General features: G+C 42.0%; 1 protein-coding gene and 1 long non-coding RNA gene across 2 annotated transcripts in view; one reads left to right on the top strand and one right to left on the bottom strand.

The window, feature by feature from the left end:
* LOC143416637 (uncharacterized) overlaps positions 1 to 1,770 on the bottom strand; it is a 42,947-nt gene extending 41,177 nt beyond the window's left edge. Inside the window, exon 1 of the mRNA XM_076882077.1 lies at positions 1,023 to 1,770. The gene's annotated coding sequence lies outside the window, so the exon portion shown is untranslated. The remainder of the gene's footprint in view (positions 1 to 1,022) is intronic.
* A 9,845-nt stretch (positions 1,771 to 11,615) lies between these two features.
* LOC143417144 (uncharacterized) lies at positions 11,616 to 18,769 on the top strand. Its single transcript, XR_013097362.1, has 3 exons — positions 11,616 to 11,712; positions 15,740 to 15,845; positions 18,666 to 18,769. It is a non-coding gene; the product is annotated as an uncharacterized LOC143417144 (long non-coding RNA).
* Positions 18,770 to 21,070: the final 2,301 nt, after the last annotated feature.

The raw sequence follows: 21,070 nt of genomic DNA, 5'->3' as shown, positions 1-21,070 counted from the left end.
CTCCAGTGATTTTCCTGTAGTTTGAAATCTTATGCGGTGTTGACACAATAATTTGTTGTAAACCAGGAAATTCCCAACTGTGGTAGAAAGCACAGCTTAGCCTTAGCAAATGTTCAAAGAAAAGTCGTCACTTCCTGATTTCTGCTTCACTGATAAATATTGTCACACTGGGGTTTTTGCAAATGATATCAGTGAGCACTGTGTGGCAGCTGGAGTCAGACAACTGAAGCTCCCACAATCAAGACCACAAACAGCTTTCAAAGGAGATTTGAAGCTTTTCTGGCAGCAAGCTTCATGATTTATGGGACTGTAACTGGAACAGAAACTACCTGATCACCAATGGTGAGCTGGCATGGAATTATTTTTATGACATTTTATCAAAGTTATAAATAAGCATGCCCATTAACACATAGTGAGTGAGCATGTTGTCTTCCCACGCAGTGAACAGTGGATGCTAATGTTTCTGTCACTTTTTACAGAGTCAAACTCAAAGTAAGGTCAGTGCTTCCACGCTTTAAACGCTGCACGCTCACACTCTCTCCACACTCGATAGATTATCCATTGTTCATCTGCACACAGCTGCGGTTTTAGTAACGCAGTAACGCAGCATGCTTACGGGAAAGTAACAGTAATCTAATTACCTTTTTTGCAATAGTAATCCCTCACTTTACTCGTTTCTTGAAAAAAGTAATCGGATTACTGCCCATCTCTGGTTGGAGCTGTGCACTTGTGGGTTCAACCTTGTGTACACGTTTATCTTTGCTGTGTGTACTTGTACCTCTGAGTGGAAGCTGAACTCTTGAGTTCGAGTATCGAAGCATCAGCTGTGACGTTAAAGTCCAAACAGCTCGTTCATTTGACGTGCAAATGAACGAAGGTAACGCCGTTTTCATGTGGATGTGTCACTGAGACACTTTCCACATCCACAGCTCACAAAATGGGAAAACTATAGAAGTATAACAATGAAGAAGTTACTATGTTACGGGTCCCAAGGATGAAGACCTCGATGACAAATATGTTACCTGTAAAAGCAGGTGAAGAGCAGAGTAAGGAAGACACGATGCGTCTCTGCTTTCCTCCAGAACGTGTCTGAGTCTGATTTATTTCACACAAATAAATGCTATAAAACACTAAACATGAGCTTTCAATATACTGTTCAGCTGGTTCCTCATTCACATCAATGACATTTACTTATTTCACAACATCAGTGAAATATACTCTTTTTAACTGGTTCAGTTTCTCAAGTTCACACTTCTTTCCATAACAGCTACATCCTTTTATCATATCAATAAACACATCACATTGTCTTCTGCAGTGTCTTACTGGCTAAACAGTTCTATTCAATAACAGCATTGGTAAATACATTACATTTGTTCCCTCCAGTAATTTACTGGCAAAATCACTATTTAGTGCATCATGAAACACAGCTTGTTGAATCAACCCATGAATGCCTCTGTTAGCTACACAGAGTTGCTCAGAGTGCTTGTGTTACACTAGCTAATCTACTCAGTCACTTTAACAGAACTATTAACATTCACATCTCACAGAACTGATTTGATTGGAGCATTACAACACGTTTGCACAGAGCATAGGAGCGCGCTGACTCTGCTTCACGAGCGCTCCACCTAACGAGCGGGCTCGCGGTGCGGTCGCGCGGGACACTCCTCTGGTTTTCTCCCGTGTTTACATATAAATAACTTTGGCGGACCGCCTTAACTCTCCCATTCACATTAACGTGGGTAACCATGGTGACAATAAACAACATTTTCGGTGCGAGCACCGTGTACCGACCTGTAAAAGCAGGTGAAGAGCAGAGTAAGGAAGACACGATGCGTCTCTGCTTTCCTCCAGAACGTGTCTGAGGAAGCAGCGGAAGGTGGGCTCCACTTACTGCTCCCCGAAACCCCGGAGCAAGCACCAAAGTTCCGCCCTCACTGCTTTCTAACATAAAATGAATCCCTGTTACATGGATTTTCTATCCTCTTAAAGAAACTGAAAATAAATACATATAGCAATGAAAAATGTCCCGTTACATGAGTGTTTTACACAAAATAATATTAATGTGGTCATTCCCTCACAGGGGTGCCACAACTACACTGCTGTTTTGACAGAGACACAGTGTGTTTATCTAACTTGGCTGAAGCCAAAGTTCTCCAGACAAATTCAGTCTGTTTCTGCCAAGTGTGAACTCACTGGATGAGCGCCAGATACACAGAATCAAAAAGGGATAAATTACTTTTCTTATGTCATGTTCCCGTCACAAACTGGCTCAAGGAGAGGGGAAGCAGGAGTCCACAGATGAAATGTTCCTATAAATAAAGTGGAATTTATTCAAACTTTACCAAAACTTCAACACATCAAATACAAGCAGTTCAGCAGGGAGTGGATGTGTGTTGCATGTGCCAGGTGGATGCAGAGAGAGGCCAGGGCCACGTTCAAACCTGAACACGCTGCACAGTGTTTTGTTCCATTTGTTAGGGATGAATGAAATGCTTCCTTGAAAGGATGTGTGCAGTCACCAGTCTATCTCAGGGCTTTAGACACAACCAACCATTCACATTACAACGGGACTTCTGCTCCTGAACCTCTGTGCACAGCGTCTGCAGGTCGGGGCTGTACGAAGTCACTTTATCTCTACAGGACTGTAAGCTGTCGTCTGTGAGGCGTGAGCGTGTTTGTTTGAACACAGTTCACGGTGGAGAACAGCTGCTGACATAATGTGGATCCCAAGATCCATAACTGGCCTACCTGGGGCTGAAAGTCTCCATAAATGCAGGCGTTTCGGCGGCTACACCGGCTTCCACGAGTGTGACGCTTATTTTGAGAAAATAATAGAATATAAATGTATTTTTATATTTCAATATCACAATAATCTTCCAATGTAGAACTACAAGTTAAAAAAGAACTAACATAAATCAAATCCACTTCAGCTAAATACTTCTCATTTATTTCCATCTTACATGCTGTGACTGCAGCCATTCCCACATCTCTGTGAATGGGACTCATGGACATGGATCAGTGGTTGTTGATCAATGGTCCTGAGAATCTGCATAATTAAGATGAAGGAACGGAGCTCCCAGCCCATCGTTCCTGCAGCTGCTTTCAGTCTTTATGCAAATGTCCTGTTTGTAAGACTGAAACCTGCAGCTGAGACTGAAGACGTCACCTGATGATGACGACACGTTTCTCCCACAAAACGCTGCGTCCAGATGAACAGAAGCAACAGACTCACTTTCCTGGATGATTGAGATGCATCAAGACTTCATTGTGTGTTACTTCTCATTCAGCACAGACACATTATTCCTGTTAGGTCATGTCAGCTGTCACTCAGTACAAGCACAACTGTGAACAACACAAACTTCTCTTCAATGTGTCACAGAAACACTAAGTGTGAGAGCCTGTATGACACACAGGACAGACTGTAAGCTCTGCTGGCTGCACAGCACTTTGTAGCAGTTTTCCAACATGTCCTCCACCCGTGATGTCAGTGGTGGGACCCCAGTCACAGCACTCAGCACCACCTCCTTTAAATGGATTTTATAGCAGTTACTCCCGTTACTCGGTGCAACGCTTCTTAAATGTGTTTTTGCAGGATAAAACACAGCAGGTGGTGTAGAGAGGACGTCAGCTGACGGAGCAGAGGGAGGCAGACTGTGGATAAATGACAGAGTGAGAGGAGAGCAACCATGACAGAAGCACAGGTGTGGCAGATAGAAGTGGCTTTATAGACACTTATTGTCAGTCCTCGTGCATGCTGTGGAAATAAGTGTCTGTGTCATGAGGTGACATGTGAGCTTATCTTTGGTCAATAAAGCTGAACGACCAGTTTTCACTTTGCTTGTTACGCTTGTTTAGTGACGTCTGGGTTTCTGTGGAGCCCGAATTTTGATGAGTTCTGGTGAAATCATCTGAGATCATCTGAGCATCGGTGAAGAGTCAGCAGAGAACGTGTGGGACAGAAGTTTGCTTTGGACACATGGACTGAAATCAAAAAGTAACAAACAGGATTTCCAATGGACAGTATGGAGAAGTGAAAGTACACAAAGGCTGTGCTGGAACACGTGTGTTACACTTTTTGACAGCTGAGAACAAAACACAATATTTTGCATCATCTCTGCAGTGTCTCTTCTTTCCTCTGCTGTTGTGCTTTTAGCTCCAAACTGTTTCAAATGGTTTGTCAGCAAGCTGACCTCTGACCTCTGCAGTACTAACTCCTGACCCGTACAAAGAGCGGGCGTTTCTGACCTTTGACCTGCAGCTGTATGTCTCTCAGTCTCAGTTCTTCTCTCCGTCACTGATGGAGCAGGTGTAGTTGCTGCTGACAGTCAGTCGTTTGTTTTCTCAGAGTGAGGCTGAAGTCTGAACTGTTCAGAGCATCAGGTCTCATCAACGTGCGCTGCTGTAACGCCGCTTTGTCCTCTGAGATCACCAGGTATGAAACCTGAGTGCTGACAGAGCAGCATGTTCCCCCTCATTCACCTCCACCACCACAGCCAAGGCATGCTGGGAAACTGAGGACACACAGACGGAGAACTGAAGTGTCTGCTGTGTGTTCATCTCAGAGTCCTCACAGGTGACACATTAGCTCCAGAACACCAAGCCAGGTGTTTGAAGCCTGACAGGGATTCTTCCCATCCAGAGGGAGGATTTAGCTGCACAACAATGAACATTAGTGTGTAGTTTAGAAACACAGACTGTGCCTGCACTGCATCTAGTGAAGAAAAGTGTTACTGCCAGAGAACGAGGCTCCTTTAAAGCAGCTGATATTAAGGTTGAAAAATCAACAATAAGCTGATGTAATCAACGTTTCACAAAATGGTCAGCAGCTAAAATCTGGAGCCGTTCTTTGGTGGTAATTAACAGTTTCTTCTTGTTAGCTAATTATGTAATTAAAGGTAGCAGCAGAAGCCTTGTGTTGAAAGCCCATTCACTCACACATTCACACAGTATGTGTGTGTCTGTGTTACACTGTGGACATCCCTTCTGTTGGAGCGCCATCTTGTGGCAGGTTTAAGAAATGTTCTTCTTGTAAATCCAAACTGATGCACCTCCATAGCAGACTGTGGAGGCTTTCAGTGACATGAAGACTTGATTTATACTGTCATATTCTCCTGTTACACAAAGCACAGCACGCTGAACATGGATGAACTGAAACTCCCAGCATGTGACTGAGGAAAAGCACAAATCATTCTCACACTGACTCCTGCTTGATTTTAGATTTGCTTTCAAATCCTCACACTTTCATATGAAGCACTAAATGGGCTCCAGACTGTTTATCTCAGCTTCCTGTCAAACACACTGCTGCTCACACCGAGGCTCAGTTTACTCCTCCAGCCTGGCTTAACCTGCTGTCTGTTAAAAACAGTCCCACACTCCTCTGTTTAATCCTTCTGATCAGACTCTTTGATTTTGTATTGTTTTTACCTGAAGTTGTGTTTTTGACATGGTTCTGTCTGTGAAATAAACCTCACACACACACTGCTACAGTCCTTCATACACTTAGAAACGAAGCTGCTCCTTTCTTCAGTGCTGACACATAAAGAAGAGTTGGTTTTATATCCAACACGTCTCTGTTCCAGAAAACAGCTTCAGCAGCCTCTGAGTCTGAACTTGGAGTTGGTTATAAGCCACAGGCCTGTGTGCACAGCAATGAGGAAATATAATGCAGTAAGTGAAACATGGATGTGTGGAACAGATTATCCCAAAGGTTGATTCTGTTCATCTGGACGTTCTCAGTGAAACATTTCGTCTCTCGGTCAGGTGACTCCTTTAGTCTCAGCTGACTGCAGGGTTCCAAACCTTTGTCACTGGATCACTCACTTCATCTCCAACGTGTCCCTGACACAGACAGCTGGAGCCGTTACAGCAAAATCATTGATCATCGTTTTTAGAACATTAGCTGGTGTTGGTGGGCAGGCTAGCAGTGCTAATTGTTAGCACTAGTTCTGCTGCTCTCCCTTTGTCTCTGTTATTGTTGGTCTTTAGTGAACAATATAAAGTGTCTTCATGAGACTGTTGCCTAATGTTCAAATGTAGATAACACCACCTGCACCAACCTGTTACACAGCACAACCCTCTGGTGTAGCTTTGGCTGGAGCACATATTGGCAGCTCCAGTGACATCACCACTCCATGGTGACATCATCTCTACAGACTGTGGCTGTTACATATCCTCACCTGGTAATAATAAGACTGTCCTCAGCTGCACACAGCTCCAAGATGAACAAACTGAAGTAAATACAAATTAGAGTTACGATAGATTGAAATCTTGTAATCAGAGCTAATTCTTAGTGAAACTCTCACAACATCATATCATGATCCTGGGTTAGTGTCTCGGTCTCAGATCACAACATCAGCACAGGCTTGGCTTGGGTGAGGTATTGAGTGGTTCTTGTCCATGACAGCTGCAGGTACAGTGCCATCAGCCATGCTGCACCACATGTCTGCCCAGGAACATTAGTGTGGCTGAGTCTCATGTAAACATTGTGCTAAAGTGGTGGGAAAGTGGCTGCAAGCTGGCTGCACTGTGTCCAATACTCTCAGTATGATATCCACAAACCTCTGAGTGTCACAGAGTGGGCCTGTGCTCAGCTCACTGTGCCCCATTCAATTCTACTTGCATAGTTTTACAAGTAAAATTAAATATACAAGTTGCTCAATGATAAGTTATTGTAGTAACAACTAAGTCCATGGTCATTATTTGTTAATAGTAGCTTAAAGCTTCTGCACCAATCATGGAGCAGCAGGTTTAGAGCATGTGGATCTACAAAAGTAAGTCCCAGTAAGATGGGCTGAGCCTTACATACTAGAAGAAACATGTCATTCCCAGCAGATGAAGCGACCTTTAAAGCAGGATCTCACTTTAAACCTAAAGAACTTGCTATGAGCATGCAGTGCATTCATGGTTATTATTCATACGATTGTGGGGAGCTAATAAAGTGCAACTATCACATTACATTTTATTATTAAATTGTTGTTAACAATCCCTTCACTTCTGCTTATCTAATTCATGGTTGCAGGATGGCTGACAGCTTCCATTAGGCAGGAGGTAATGTCCATTCTGGCCACAGTGCAACCCACAATGTGTAACTGACACTATTATATTGCATTATGTCACATTGTTACATCTTTTTAATAAATGATGACAGTCAGCTGAATTTGCTGCCCCCTTGGTGGAGGACATCAGGATCAGCAGCTACTGCTCCATCACAAACACCACAGAAGAAGAACAACACTGGATCAGATTATCTGGACGTGTTTGACAGGGACAGTGTTCATGTTCATGGACATCAGGACAAAAACAGACGATGGAAACCTGCCAGATTTGAGCTAAACTGCTCGTTTCCATGTGTAGTCCCTGGGAGGTCACATGACCAACAAAGACACAAGCTGTGTCCCAAAACGTCGGCTGCATCCTCCGGAGGCCGCATTTGAAGGCCGATGACGTCACAGCCAGGCGACGAAGGCTGTCCCGATTCCTCGACTCCTTCAAATGCGTCCTTCATTCCCCCGAGTTTGAAGGATGGGTTGGGTGTGTCCTTCGTGGCCCACCATATCCCAGAATTCATAGCGCGGCCCAGCCAAATTTCAGCTGCCAACAATGGCGGCCGCTACTAAGTTTTAAAATTTAACGAGGGAGTACTACTTACTTACAATGAATTCCTTACACTATATAATTTTCCCGTCAGTGTTGGGGAATTCTCAATGGTGCTTGTTGCCATACCCTCAGGGACTTTAATGTTATATAAAAACACTGACAGCTCAATATCTGCCTCAGTCACTCTCCCTGATCCAGCTGAGTCAGCAGTGGGAAAAATCTGCTTTTCACAGGAACTTGGTAACAGCAATAAGAGAATACGTAGTTTATTCCAAGAAGATATCATGTCTCTCCCATATATAGAATATCTTACTGGAACCGACATGTTCCAGATATCACCTGGAAGACAGTCTGGATGATCCCATAAATATCTAATTGTGAACAAGGTGAAGGAAATCTCATATAAAATTCTTCATAAATGTTACCCAGCCAGTCACTATATGGTAACATTTAAAAGAGACATAAATACTAATTGAACTTTCTGTGGGGATCATCCAGAAACTGTGGCACATCTCTTTTGGTTCCTCTACACAGAGATTCTGGAAGAATTTAGCAGTTTTGTTATTGTCCATATTTTAAGGGAGTTTTCTTTACGATGGAAAATGTTTTATTCTTTTTCTTTAAGTTCCCCAGGAAGAATGATAAATGTTTTTTATAAAATATTTGTTAATACTTTTAGCTATTTTATATCCATACATGTAAGTTTATTAATAAAACACCATATTTCTGCCTTTTTATAAGGATATGAATTGTACATACAATCAATTTCAGACTCAACCAACAAAAAGCCTCTCAGAACAATATTTATATGTTGATTTTTTTCGCCTACTCATATCATCATTTTTTTACTCCTGGTTCTGTATGTTCATGTTCTGGGCCCTGTTTCAGGAAGCCGGTTTAGTGGAAAAACTGAGTAAGTATACCCTGAGTTAACGAAAACTCTGGTTTTTCGGTTTCACAAAGCGAGTTCAGCTGAAGCCTCAGTGAGTCACTATGACGACACACTCCGTGAAGCTAACCTGCCCCCTAACAGGTTTACTACAACTAACCCTGACTGTCCCCGCCTCTTTGTCGGAAACCTGACAGTAGGAAGTGTCAGACATGGCGTGTCCCTTCCTTGAAGAGCCAGTAGATCTTGAAGCCCAAATACTCCGCAGAGCTCTCCGCCAGGAGAGAGTGATCAGAGCGCGTATAGACATTTTATCATTACCTGATGATTTCCTGTGCGAACGTTACCGTTTCTCAGCACAATCAATAAGTTATTTGAATAACATCCTCAGGCCATATATTGCGCATGTGACACATCGTGGACATCCTCTCAGTCCATTACATATTCTTTGTACCGCACTCCGTTTCTTTGCAAACGGGAGCTTTCTGTACAATATTGGTGACGCTGAGCACGTTTCCAAGTCTACCGTCTGTCGGGCAGTCAGGAATGTTACAGTTGCACTGAAACGTCTCCTGCACTCGTTTGTGGTGTTCCCCGGTCATAGACCCACAAGATTTATCAAAGAGGGATTCCACAAAGTTGCAGGTATCAGGATGAACGAAACTTAATTCATGATGTGGTGATACTTGGACTACTACTTAAATATTACATTTATTTTCAGGGTTCCCAGGCATGATTGGCTGTATAGATGCACTCACATTCCAATCATTGCTCCTTCAGTAAATGAAGGAGACTATGTGAACAGGAAGTCTTTCCACAGCATTAATGTACAGGTACATAGTTCCCTGTAGCATTTCAAACTAACAAATTATTTCATTATAGTAATGGATGCTAATTTGTGTTCTCTGCACTGTGAAGATCATATATGATGCTGCCAACATTATCACAAATGTGGAAGCCAAGTGGCCAGGCTCTGTCCATGACTCACAAATATTCCGTGAATGTACACTGAGCACAAAATTTGGACATGGTGAGTTGAAAATACTTTAAAATATATAAAGACCAATTGCTACAGGGACATTTGAACTGAAGTGTACCCTTCTGTCTTAGGAGAGTTCACTGGCTACTTGCTTGGTGATAGGGGTTATCCATGTTTACCCTATTTGCTTACCCCTTACTCTGACCCTGAACCAGGCCCACAGCAGCGATATAATCTGGCTAATTGCAGGACAAGAGCCAGAATTGAAATGACTATCGGAATGCTTAAGGCCCGGTTCCAGTGCCTGCAAAGACTCAGGGTCACCCCAGAAAGGGCATGTGACATTATTGTGGCATGTGTGATTCTTCACAACATTGCCACAATTAGAGGAGAACACTGTCCTTCTGAACCAAACATCAGCAGTGATCCAAACCATGAACATCCTGACCCTCCCACGGACATACAAGATGGAAGCGCAGTCAGAGACACCATATGTCACAATCATTTCCTTTGACCCATCACCTCAACATGTTGAAAGACGAATAAACAGATTTTCTGTTCAACTGGCTTTATTGGTCGCCTGTATTTCCTGTACACAAAGTATTAAAAGATGTAAACCTCATAAAGTGTCTCTGTTGCTTCCTCCTCTGTAACAGCTGTCAATGTTTCTTCATTATTTTCCTGTAGTAAAGAAATAAACAACATTGCTGTTCTACTGTAAACTCATATAATCTGTGGAGTATTAAGAGTACTCACAACTGCATGTTGGTCTGGCTCAACAGGAGGCTGCACCAGATGCAGTACACCACCACCATCAACTGATAGAATATGAGGTTTATACAGGTCACTTATAACTTACAAGGGACCAAATGGCAATTAACAAACATACCAATCACCTTACACTTCATTGTCATTATGCTCTCAAAGACAACCAAGACTGAGGGAAGGCAAAATCAGTCGGAAAATAACTTCACTACAAACAAATTCATTATGGTGAAGAGTTTATCAAACGAATGAGCAGCACTGCAAAGGTGACTGTGAAGAAAGGATGTATGCACATCATGTATTATTTTGAATTTACCCCCTATGTAGGCACTTGTGTCTTGCGGGGTTATTGACTCAGAGGATGTCCCCGCAGAGATGCCTTCGGCCACAGGGCGCCCACTGTTTTGGCTGAGGGCCAACTGCTCAGCCTCTGTGAGTGGTGGTGGTGGAGGACCCCCACCTGTTTTTCGGGCCTCCGCTTTTTTTCTGTTGGCTATAACGGGTCACATTTGAGCATACAGAGTAAGCAAATATGTACTTGTAATGTGCTCAGATAATTTCAATAAGTGCTTACAGAAAGAAAATTAATGTAGCCTCTAACTGCAATTGATTTACATGGGACAAACAGACCAAGCACTATGGCTCATAATACAATTACACCTCACCTGTTTGGACTATATTTTTATATTTCATTTTTACTTGCTGCCAGGCACGTTTGGGGCCTGTTGGGTTGCACCTGTGCTCACATCACATCACAACATAAAATGTATAAAATAACAAATAAAATAACATATGATAAAATAACGTGTTAAATGGGTGGAAATCCCTAGATCAATGTTTATATTAACACTCACGCATTGACTCTGTCGGCTTTGTTTTGCCATGCATGCTCCCTTTCTTTTGCAGCTGAGGCTGTGTTACCTTTTTTTCTGCAAAATTTGCATGTTATCGGCATATGCTGCCATCAGAATTTCGGCCTCAAGCGCTGTAAAATACATTGACCGCGCCTTCTTTCCCTCTGTCTCCATGGTGACTCGCTTACTCTGTCCTCCGCTTATCAGGGCTTTATGTATCCTCGTGCGCGCGCTTCACTTGGGGTTAAAGCAACTCCGCGTTGATTGAACTAATTGTTATCAGCCTTTCTGAAACCGAATATTCCGAGTTGGACAGTTCGGGGTTACTCAACCCTGAGTATCGTTTTTCACTCTAAGTTTTCTAAACCGGCTTCCTGAAATAGGGCCCTGTTCTTTTGTAAACTTCATCTGTTTGTATGTTGTATACTCATTGTGTTTCAATAAAGTTCGATTTAAAAAGAGGTACGTTCTAAATGAAGCTTCAGACGTCACTGATCACGTGACTCTGGCCAAACGAATCAAGCCTCGACACGGTGCTTCTGAAGCAGCGCGTTGATCTTTCTGACACACGCACCGGAGCGTCAGTTTCAAGCGGACCATCACTACGTCTCACATCTAAAGGTGTCAAGGTAACTTTGAACTGAGTTCAGTCAATCTGGAGTTTTTCCAAGTTTTCTGTTGCTCTCTGTGAGAGAAGAGCGTTAAAGGCGGGGCTCTCCAGAGTCCAGCAAAACAGGAAACCACAGCTGGGTGTGTGTAAGTGTGCAAACCAATAGAATGCATCGTGGTGGGGGGGGCATCACGGGCAAGAAAAAAATAAAATAATCGGTCGTACCCATGCTTCCCCGACGTCATGCCAGCGCATATTGGGAAATTCGTAGGCACCGATCGGTTTTCTATCAGCCATTTGCTGGGAGTAAGGGCGCCCTCCGTTTGCGAGGTGCGCCTGCTGCTGGCGGCACAGGGAGGAGAGGGCGGGGCGGCGGGGAGTCTCTGGCTGGCTGGAGCGGCATCTAATAACCAACTCGCAAAACAAAATAAAAACAACACAGCAAACAGATATTATGATACAGACTTATAATCTGCACTGATGTTTTTTCTAAATTCTATAAAGTGAGCGCGAGAGCCCTCGGTGCGCCTGCGCGCTGCTGAAGTCAAAGTAAACTTTATTGTCATCTCCGCTACAGACAGTCCAGCATATAGAGAGACGAGACGACAAGGCTGCAGTTACAGCGGTGCAAGTAAACAAACAATAAATATAAGAAGAGTAAGAAAATAAATCTACACTTTAGGACTCGGGGTAAAGGATCAATAACAATTAAAATTTATAATTTACAGTTTGATGATTTAAAGTCTCACACAACCCGTCAAAAGGGGCGGGGCCGGCTGCTTCCAAGTAGAGCACATTTCATTTATAATGATGTAAATCCAAGCCCATCATGGATTCACGATCTGAATCCTGGGTTGTGTGAAATCCCAGAAATCAACCTTAGACAAAGTGAATCTGTGAACTAAGGTGTAGGTCTGTTAGGCAGGGCCGTGCAGAGAGGTTTAAAGGGGCGGGTGCTCAAAGTTAAAAAGGGGCACATTGAACCAGGCTGAATAACAACAACACACTTTCATCAAGAATCTAATATGGGCAACAAGGCAAAGCAAACGTAGCCGATGCTTTACCTGATGGGTACAATGTTGCTGTTGAGGGGTTGCTGTGGATAGTGCTGGAGGGCAGGGCTGTGTTGGTCTGAGACTGTAGACATTAAAAAGTCCACAGGAGAGATGGTAGCTGATTAAACAAGTGTCATGAGATAATAACTAAATGCAAAGATTGGTGACAGCGCTTGGAACCACAAGGCAACAAAAACTGTGAAAAATAATTTAGGCTCTGCCTGTGAATCACTCTTTGCTTCTCTTCTTCCTTCCATCCCATCATTTCATATATCACTCTGCACTTGCTGTCTATGTGAGAACAAGGCACAACTTGCTATTGCAATAAACTATAATCTAATTATCCACACCTAACAACTCTTGCACTTAATCTATAATAAAATGATGACAGAAAAATGTTATAGCCCTGCCTTTAGTAGCCTCACACAGCTCCTGCTGTTTCCTCCTCATGTCCTTACCAACCATGTCTGCACAATGTTATATCATGAGTAATGTTTTTTTTTAAAAATCCATCTAAATAAAACACACACATGCACACACACAGTGACATGTTAGACCTTCTTCAGAATACTGTATATACTGTGGGCATCATGGTGCTGATCCAGAATCCTTACATTATTATTCATTACTAGAGCTACAATAATAAAGCAAAGAGGAGGGGGAAGTAATAAATATGAAATAATGTATTTATGATGATTCCATGTGTTTCACTATCCACTCTGTGCAGGGCAAAGCTTATTACATGTTTAAACTGTAGAGATACAATCATTTTACTGCTGTAACATCCAACTTTTGTCTTATTTAAAATATAAATCTAATATAATCTGCTTCTTAATGTATGTTCTTTAAAATACAGCGTGTGTTTTTAATATATTATAATTATAATAATGCATAATTATGTGGACATGCATATTAGATCGTTTTTAGTGAAATATAATCCCTCCAGAAAGGCAGGAAAAGCCCGGAAACTTGCTTTAAAACTAAATATGTTCCCTAAAACGGTGACAGAGCTACAGACCCATGACAGCCTTACACGGGTAGCCAGCAGCTGTGACCAGCACTACTTGTGCAGTTAATAAAAGGACAGGTAATGTTTGTCGCACTGTTGCACACACAGCACGCTCGTTTGTTTCAGTTCGTCAGTAGCAACAAGACAGCTTACCAACGTGTATGTAATAAGCTAATACTCCTGTGTGCTACACACTACAGTGTGCGCTGTACACCTACTTACTGGTTGTGTCGCATCAGTCTGTGTCTCTGAGTTAACTTGTGTTTCTCCTACAGCTCCGGACCGCTAAAAATGCGCGTGCTCTTTGTGAGCTCGTTCCCGGCTCGTAACCAGCGCGTTCTGCCGTCAAGGGCGATCATTGGTTAAATGTGATCATGTGACTGATGCAAGCCAGACCCTTTTATTTAGCAAAACTGTGATTAATAGTTAAATATTATTGTTGAGGGGCACAGACAGGACTCCGCACGCACACACACATTAAAAAAATAAAATAATAATTAAAAAAAAAAAAGTTGCCTCAACAAAAGGGCACCTTGAGCACCCATCAGGAAAGGGGCGGGTGCTCAAGCCCCTCTAGCCCCCCCCTCTGCACGTGCCTGCTGTTAGGTTAATTGTGCTGATCCTCGGGTTGGGGGATTTCTGTTTGTACTGGAGCGCAAAATTCAAACCAATGGAAGATGGACAACAAAAGTTCAAAGCCATCAGGTGCTCAGGTTAGAAAAAAGAGAAAAGATGCAGGTAAGCAGACGTGTGATTGGATAATGGCAGCTCATCCTGAACCAATCAGACTAAACTCCAAACAATACATTATGTTACAGATTTTAATATTAATTAGTCATTGTTACTTGTTGATTTGTCCTTTTCTCATTGTGTGACGAATTATGACGACTGTTTGGTAGCTGTTATTGTCTCTCTCTCTCTCTCTTCATGTGTGTTTCTCTGGTGAAACAATAGTTTTGTGTTAATGTTAGGGCTGCACGATTTTGCATAAAATGAGAATCACCATTTTTTGGCTTAGAATTGAGATCATGATTCTCTCATAACAATAAATAAACATAAAACAACAAATGTCTCACGTTTTGTTGTTGCAGCAAAATGTTGTCCTGCTTGAAATTCCGTCTCCACCGTTGCTCGACGCTGCGTGTACAGAGCAGGTAGTGCAACAATAGAAAAATAGTTGCGGGACGGCACTGTGTAGCGTTTGTCTAGGGTGTTGATCGTTTTCCTAAATCCCTCGTTTTGCACAGTGTTGATGGAGCCATATCTTTGGTCAGGTGATAAGTGATAGCCTCCGTGATGTCTTTGTGCCTGCGGGAGTTCGACGTGTATAGGGAAGCGCTGTATAAGGTTCCCGTTATTGATGTTTGGGTGGTTGACCGGGACGGATTTTCTCCTGTCACTTTCTCGTCATCCCTGACGTGCTCTCCGTTGTTTTTTCCCTGCTAATTTTAGCATCACACGGCACAGCTTCTGTATCACGTGGTATAAGGCTCCGCCCTTGTCATTTGTTGAGCAGGAAGAGTGAGCGCTTGTTTTCATGCAGAGTACGTCCTGAAACAAAATGTGAAGTTTTACAAATCACCACTTCTTTAGTGAATATCATTTCAGTCTCAGACAATCTCGTTTCTCTTACAGAGGTTGAATGCACCTTCTGCGGATGGCGGTACGACACAGTGTGCGTGGACTTCCCCTGCACAGAAGGCAACTACAAATGCTGTGAATGCTAAATAAACAGAAACAAATGATCCCTGTTGTCTTTGCTTGATGATTGGTTTGAGTCTTGACAATCCACATTGCTGGCGTTGCATCTTTCAATGGCAGCAATGGCAGGTATCAGTGCTCAAACCTTTTGTGTTTGTTTCCAACAAGTTGCCCACCTCGGGAAACAAAAATGTGTTCTTTTACTTGTCAGATGAACATATGAGACACTTTGACTCTTCAGTGCAGTGTGGAGCCTAACAAAGATCTGTTTTGTGTCCCAGCTGATCAGCAGGAGGAGGAGAGTCTGACGGAGCAGCAGAGGAACATTTTCAGCTACTTGGACTCAGCTCAGCCACTACAGAGGAAACAATGAGCTCAACACAGAAGGTGACAGACAGAGCAGGACCATATGACCAAAGATATTTATCACCATATACATTTGAACATTTGCCATAACGATGTAGCTGACGATAGAATTGACACCAGACAAAATACTTTACAGCTGCACAACTTTATTAAAAAGCCATCAATGTATTTTCACTGAAACAAGCAGCTGTTGTTTATGTGCATTAAAGTTATATAAAAATGTAACAGTGCAAATGCAAATTCCTCGCTGACAGTTTAACCAAAAGGCGTTTCCAGTGGAAACTGGCCGACACATCCTGAGCATAACCATGTATAATATCCACTAAACTTCAGAAGAGGTTATACAGTCGTGGCCAAAAGGTTTGAGAATTGCATAAATATTGGAACCTGGAGAAGTTGCTGCTTAAGATTTTATAATACAGATTTGTACTTTATTTCAGATTGAACCTTTAAAGGGGCATTTCTGGACTTTTAAAGACCAGTTATGTACTTTTAAGGGAACATTTTAAAAAAATGTTCCTATAGGTACAAAAATGTTCTTCTCTCGTACCTCTATTTCCGAGAGTGTATCATGTAACACTATAGATCAACTTAGCTCAGAATATATAAAGCATATAAACAGTTACAGCAATATGATGCAACAAACACAGCAGCTACTGATCCAAAATACTCAAAGCTTCATAGAACTGAAACCAACATTTATTTTTAGCTCCATCCTGCTGCTGATACAGACTTTAGGCTTCTGAACATTAAACTTGTTGCTGCCTTTCATAGTGTGTAACTTGAAGGCCCTGAGTACTTTCTCCCACACTGAAAACACTGGGATGATCACATTATTTGAACATTACCTAATAAGACTGATTCAGCACAGACAGTTATGTTAAACTTTCCTAGCAGTCCTTCACAAACAGGGAACAGTCTGTCTATTCTCTCCATCTGTCAGCTGCTGCTGGCTCTTCCTCCTCCTCTTCCTCACACACTGCTGAGTTTGTCCTGGTGGATCATCAGGGCTGCAAAGCCTCACAGATGATGTGCAGCAGTGGGTCCCTCAGTCTGTCCTCACTCTGGACACTTGCAGTCGTCAGACATGGAAATCAAATGTGTGATAAGCTGCAGGATTCAAACACAAGTGTAACTTATAAACACATGTTCATTCTTTTATTCCACAATCAGAGAGAAAGAAACAGAGAGAGAGTGCAGGACAGACAGACAGGTGACAGTCTCAGGTGTACACACTGCTACACAACAGCACCAGAGAAGCAGGATTTAGTGTTTGTGTTATTACGAGTGTAAACAAGAAGAGTTCCAGATGGTGCAGTGGACACATGTGTGACTGCTGTGATTAAAGCATCTTTCTTTCAGCTTAACGAGTGAACCGTCAGCTCGTTCAAACACACGTTAAAGTGCGTTTGGCTCGACACCACCGAACAGAGGCAGCAATATAACACAGCTAACATTAACAGTGCAGTGAATCCTGCTTGTGCCGTGATGTTCAGGGCTGCAAACCGAGCAGCATCACTGACTTTCAGCTTGTTGTGTTTGTGGATATATGACTGACTTTAATTATCCACAAAATCATCACATTCTCTGTCAGATGAAGGTCGACTATTGAACGGCGTATATTTTAAAGGCTTTAAAACCAAGTTAACGCTGAAAGTACAAACATCACTAATGTCACATAACTCTGCCGACAAGGCATAGCTATGGCTATGAAATGCTCTTTGTGTATCACTTCTTCATTATGAAAGATGTCATTAATGCACTAGTAATGTCTCATCTGGAGTATTGTTCAATCATTTGGTCAGCAGCTAATAAGACAGATCTTAACAGACTTCAGTTAGTCCAGAATAAGGTGTCCAGATTAGTGTGAAGATGTTCATACTATACTAATATTGATAAAATGCACAATAACCTTTCTTGGCTTCCTGTACAGGCTAAAATATTCTATGGCTTACTTGTAGTTCTAAAGAAAGCAATTCTGTTAAACACACCACATTTATTCTGCTCAGCTGCAGTATCCAAATGAAATACATCATCATATTACACAGTTTTCAACAAGCTGCAATTTAGTAAATGCTCGAGTTAAAAGTAACGTTTTGTAAAACTGTTACATTTAGAGCAACTTTTAAGTGGAATAAGTTGCCTTAAAAAATTAGAGAATTATTCAAAACTTCAATGAACACTTAAAAGCCGATTTACAGAGCTTTTAGTTGTTGTAAATATTGTAAGACATGATTTGTTTTTGAAATTTGTGTAATGTGCCTCAATGTTATTGATATTATTATTATTATTATTGATTGCTTATATTTGAACAATTGTGAAACCTCACTGTGGATGTAAGAGTGAAATTATGTGGATATCTTGAATCCACTTTATTGTGTAATATTTTATGTGAGTATTTGACGGAAGACGAGCAACATCTGTTGTGGAAGCTAACGGGGTTCCTTTAGAATAAACAAACATAGGATTTATTATCACTGAATAATTCTGTATAAATCTATACAAATTATAGAAATATGTAATAGGAAACAACAAAATAATCTAAATTATAAAATAATGTGTGTGTGTGTGTGTTTGTGTGTGTGTGTGTGTGTGTGTGTGTGTATACAATCAGGAGGGATGGGCATGATTTTAGTGTTTGAACAGTCATGAATTATCTTTAACAGCAGGTTGGATGTAATGTGTTAGAACTACCAGCAGGTGGGGATAAGAGACCTTTAAGGTGTTTGGTGCCACGCTCCACCTTCAGGTTTAAAACTAGTGTTAATGGAGTTTGAAGGTTGAGTTTGTTCCACGACTGCATTTCACTCACTGCCTCTGTTTGTATCTCTGTCACTGCAGGACCAACATGGAGCCAGAAGTCAGCGCTCTCAGGAGGCCGACAAACCTCACAGAAGAAAGGGAGAGAAAAAACACACCTGTGACGAGTGTGGGAAGGGTTTTACTGTGAGGGCTAAACTAAAACAGCATCAGGTCATCCACACTGGAGAGAGACTGTTCAGCTGTGACTTGTGTGGAAAGTCTTTTTCCTTGAAGCGTTCCCTAAAAAAACACCAACTCATCCACAGTGGAGTTAAAGCATACAGCTGTGATCAGTGTGGCAGAGCTTTTACTCACAGTAGCCACTTACAGAGTCATCTAGTTACCCACTCTGGAATTAAGGCATACAGCTGTGACATCTGTGGAAAAACTTTCAACCAGAGAGGAAGCCGAAATACACACCTACGCATTCACACCAGACATGATGTGTACTGCTGTGAACAGTGTGGCAAAGAGTTTATAACTCACACAGACTTACAACAACACATGTTTACCCACACTGAGGAGAGACCTTATCAATGTGACCTGTGTGAGAAGACTTTTAAAGCTCCACATCACCTGAGATGACACCAACAGATCCACACCAGAAAGAGACTCTACAAGTGCAGCTACTGTGAGGTATGTATTTATATTGTTATCTTGTCATTTTAGCCTGACTGTTTGGAACAACTCTGCTAATTAAACTGTGTTAGCATGTTAGCAATTCTACTGCATGGAAAAGCAGCTCTGAGTGATTATTCTGATTTTCCTTTCAGTTATGATTTTAGTATTACTGTAGTATTATGGTGGTAGTATTGTAGTTATTGCAGCCCAGTAAACTGAGTGTGTTAACTGAAACAGTCAAATGTAGTTGGACGTCTGCAGAGATGCTCTTTATTTCAGGCGACGTTCAGGATACAAATGTTGAAGGACTGACTTACACTGTCTTTGTGTCTTTGTTTAGAAGCAGAGCGACACAGATGGATCCAGTTCTCAACCCTGTCATCACTGTGGTGGTGGGAAAGACTTTCATTGTGACCTCTGTGGAAAAACTTTCAGTCGGCAAAAGACCCTAAAAGTACATCAACGTAGACACACTGGAGACAAACTGAAATACTGCAAAGAATGTGGGAGAAGCTTCACCACACCAAGTGAGTTAAAACGACATGAACTGATTCACAGTGGGGTTAAAAAGCACCTCTGTGATCAGTGTGGGTCATCCTTCACCACTGCATGGAAGCTTAAATCACACAAACGAGTCCACACAGGAGAGAAACCACACAAGTGCAGCTACTGTGAGAGAAGCTTCTCACAGTCAGGTAATCATAACATTCATGAACGTAGACACATGGAAGGAAACTACAGCTGTGACCAGTGTGACAAGAGCTTCAGGAATCTCAGTTCATACTCTGCACACAAACGATCCCACGTTACTAATAAACTGTTTCACTGTTACCAATGTGCCCAAACATTCACCTCATTGTCTGCTCTGTGCAAACATCAGCGCGATCACTCAGGGCTGAAATCACTCCCATCACTGGATCACAGTGAATCTGAAGACACAGAAAGATCCTCTGGTTTCTGTGTCAGACTCAAAAAGCTTGAGATCAGGCTCCACAGAGTTCAGATAGAATCATTTAAACTTGTGTTGAACTGAACTGGTTGCTGGGCTGAACTTCTACATAATACAGATCTACATGGGATCTTCTTTTCTGTTGTTTTACTGAGTCAGTTTTGTCCTTTTTTCTCTGTCCTGGTTTTGCTCATCTGTAAATGATTGAAACTCAGTCAAATAGTTCATTGTTCTCCAGCAAAACGTTTTGGAAACTCATGTTTAACCTTTAAAACTCTGACATGTTTTAGCACACAAGGCTTCATCGGGGAGTTCACTCATGATTGGACCATGAGAACAAAGGTTTTTAGTTCTTTCAAAGAGAGTCTTGGAGATGTTTGATGTTTCTGTTTTTCTGAAACCACCTGAAAGAAAAACTATTTTTCTTGCTTTATGTAGTGTGGAAGTTTTTAATGTTTCTTCATCTGTGATGTTCTTGAATGTGTTCACGTGAAGATGGTACAAATAAACTGTCCTTTCAGCTTTAGCTCCTAATTTATTCATTATTTATGGATGTAGCACAGCAGCCGTCTCTTGATTAACACATGGAGGGCTCGGGATCTGATGGTGTCGTCTCCCGAATTTGCCCACTCAGTAAATCTCACTCATGGCCAAGAAATTGAAATAAACTTTGTTTCCCTGCTGGATAGTGATCCACTTTGCTCGTCTTAAAAAAGCATTACAATAATGGGCATTACCAATGCAAACTGAATGATACAGAAGATGAAAGAAGAGACTTTGATCAGTTAATAAAGCTCATGATCTTGATTCATTGTGGCTGCTACACAGATACTTCTGGGTCACTTCTCTCAGTTAGGAACCTTCCTCACCAAAC

The sequence above is a fragment of the Maylandia zebra genome, linkage group LG3, assembly GCF_041146795.1.
Source record: "Maylandia zebra isolate NMK-2024a linkage group LG3, Mzebra_GT3a, whole genome shotgun sequence".
NCBI lineage: Eukaryota > Metazoa > Chordata > Actinopteri > Cichliformes > Cichlidae > Maylandia > Maylandia zebra.
The sequence above is the reverse complement of the archived record's forward strand: the minus strand, read 5'-3'. Positions and strand labels throughout refer to the sequence as shown.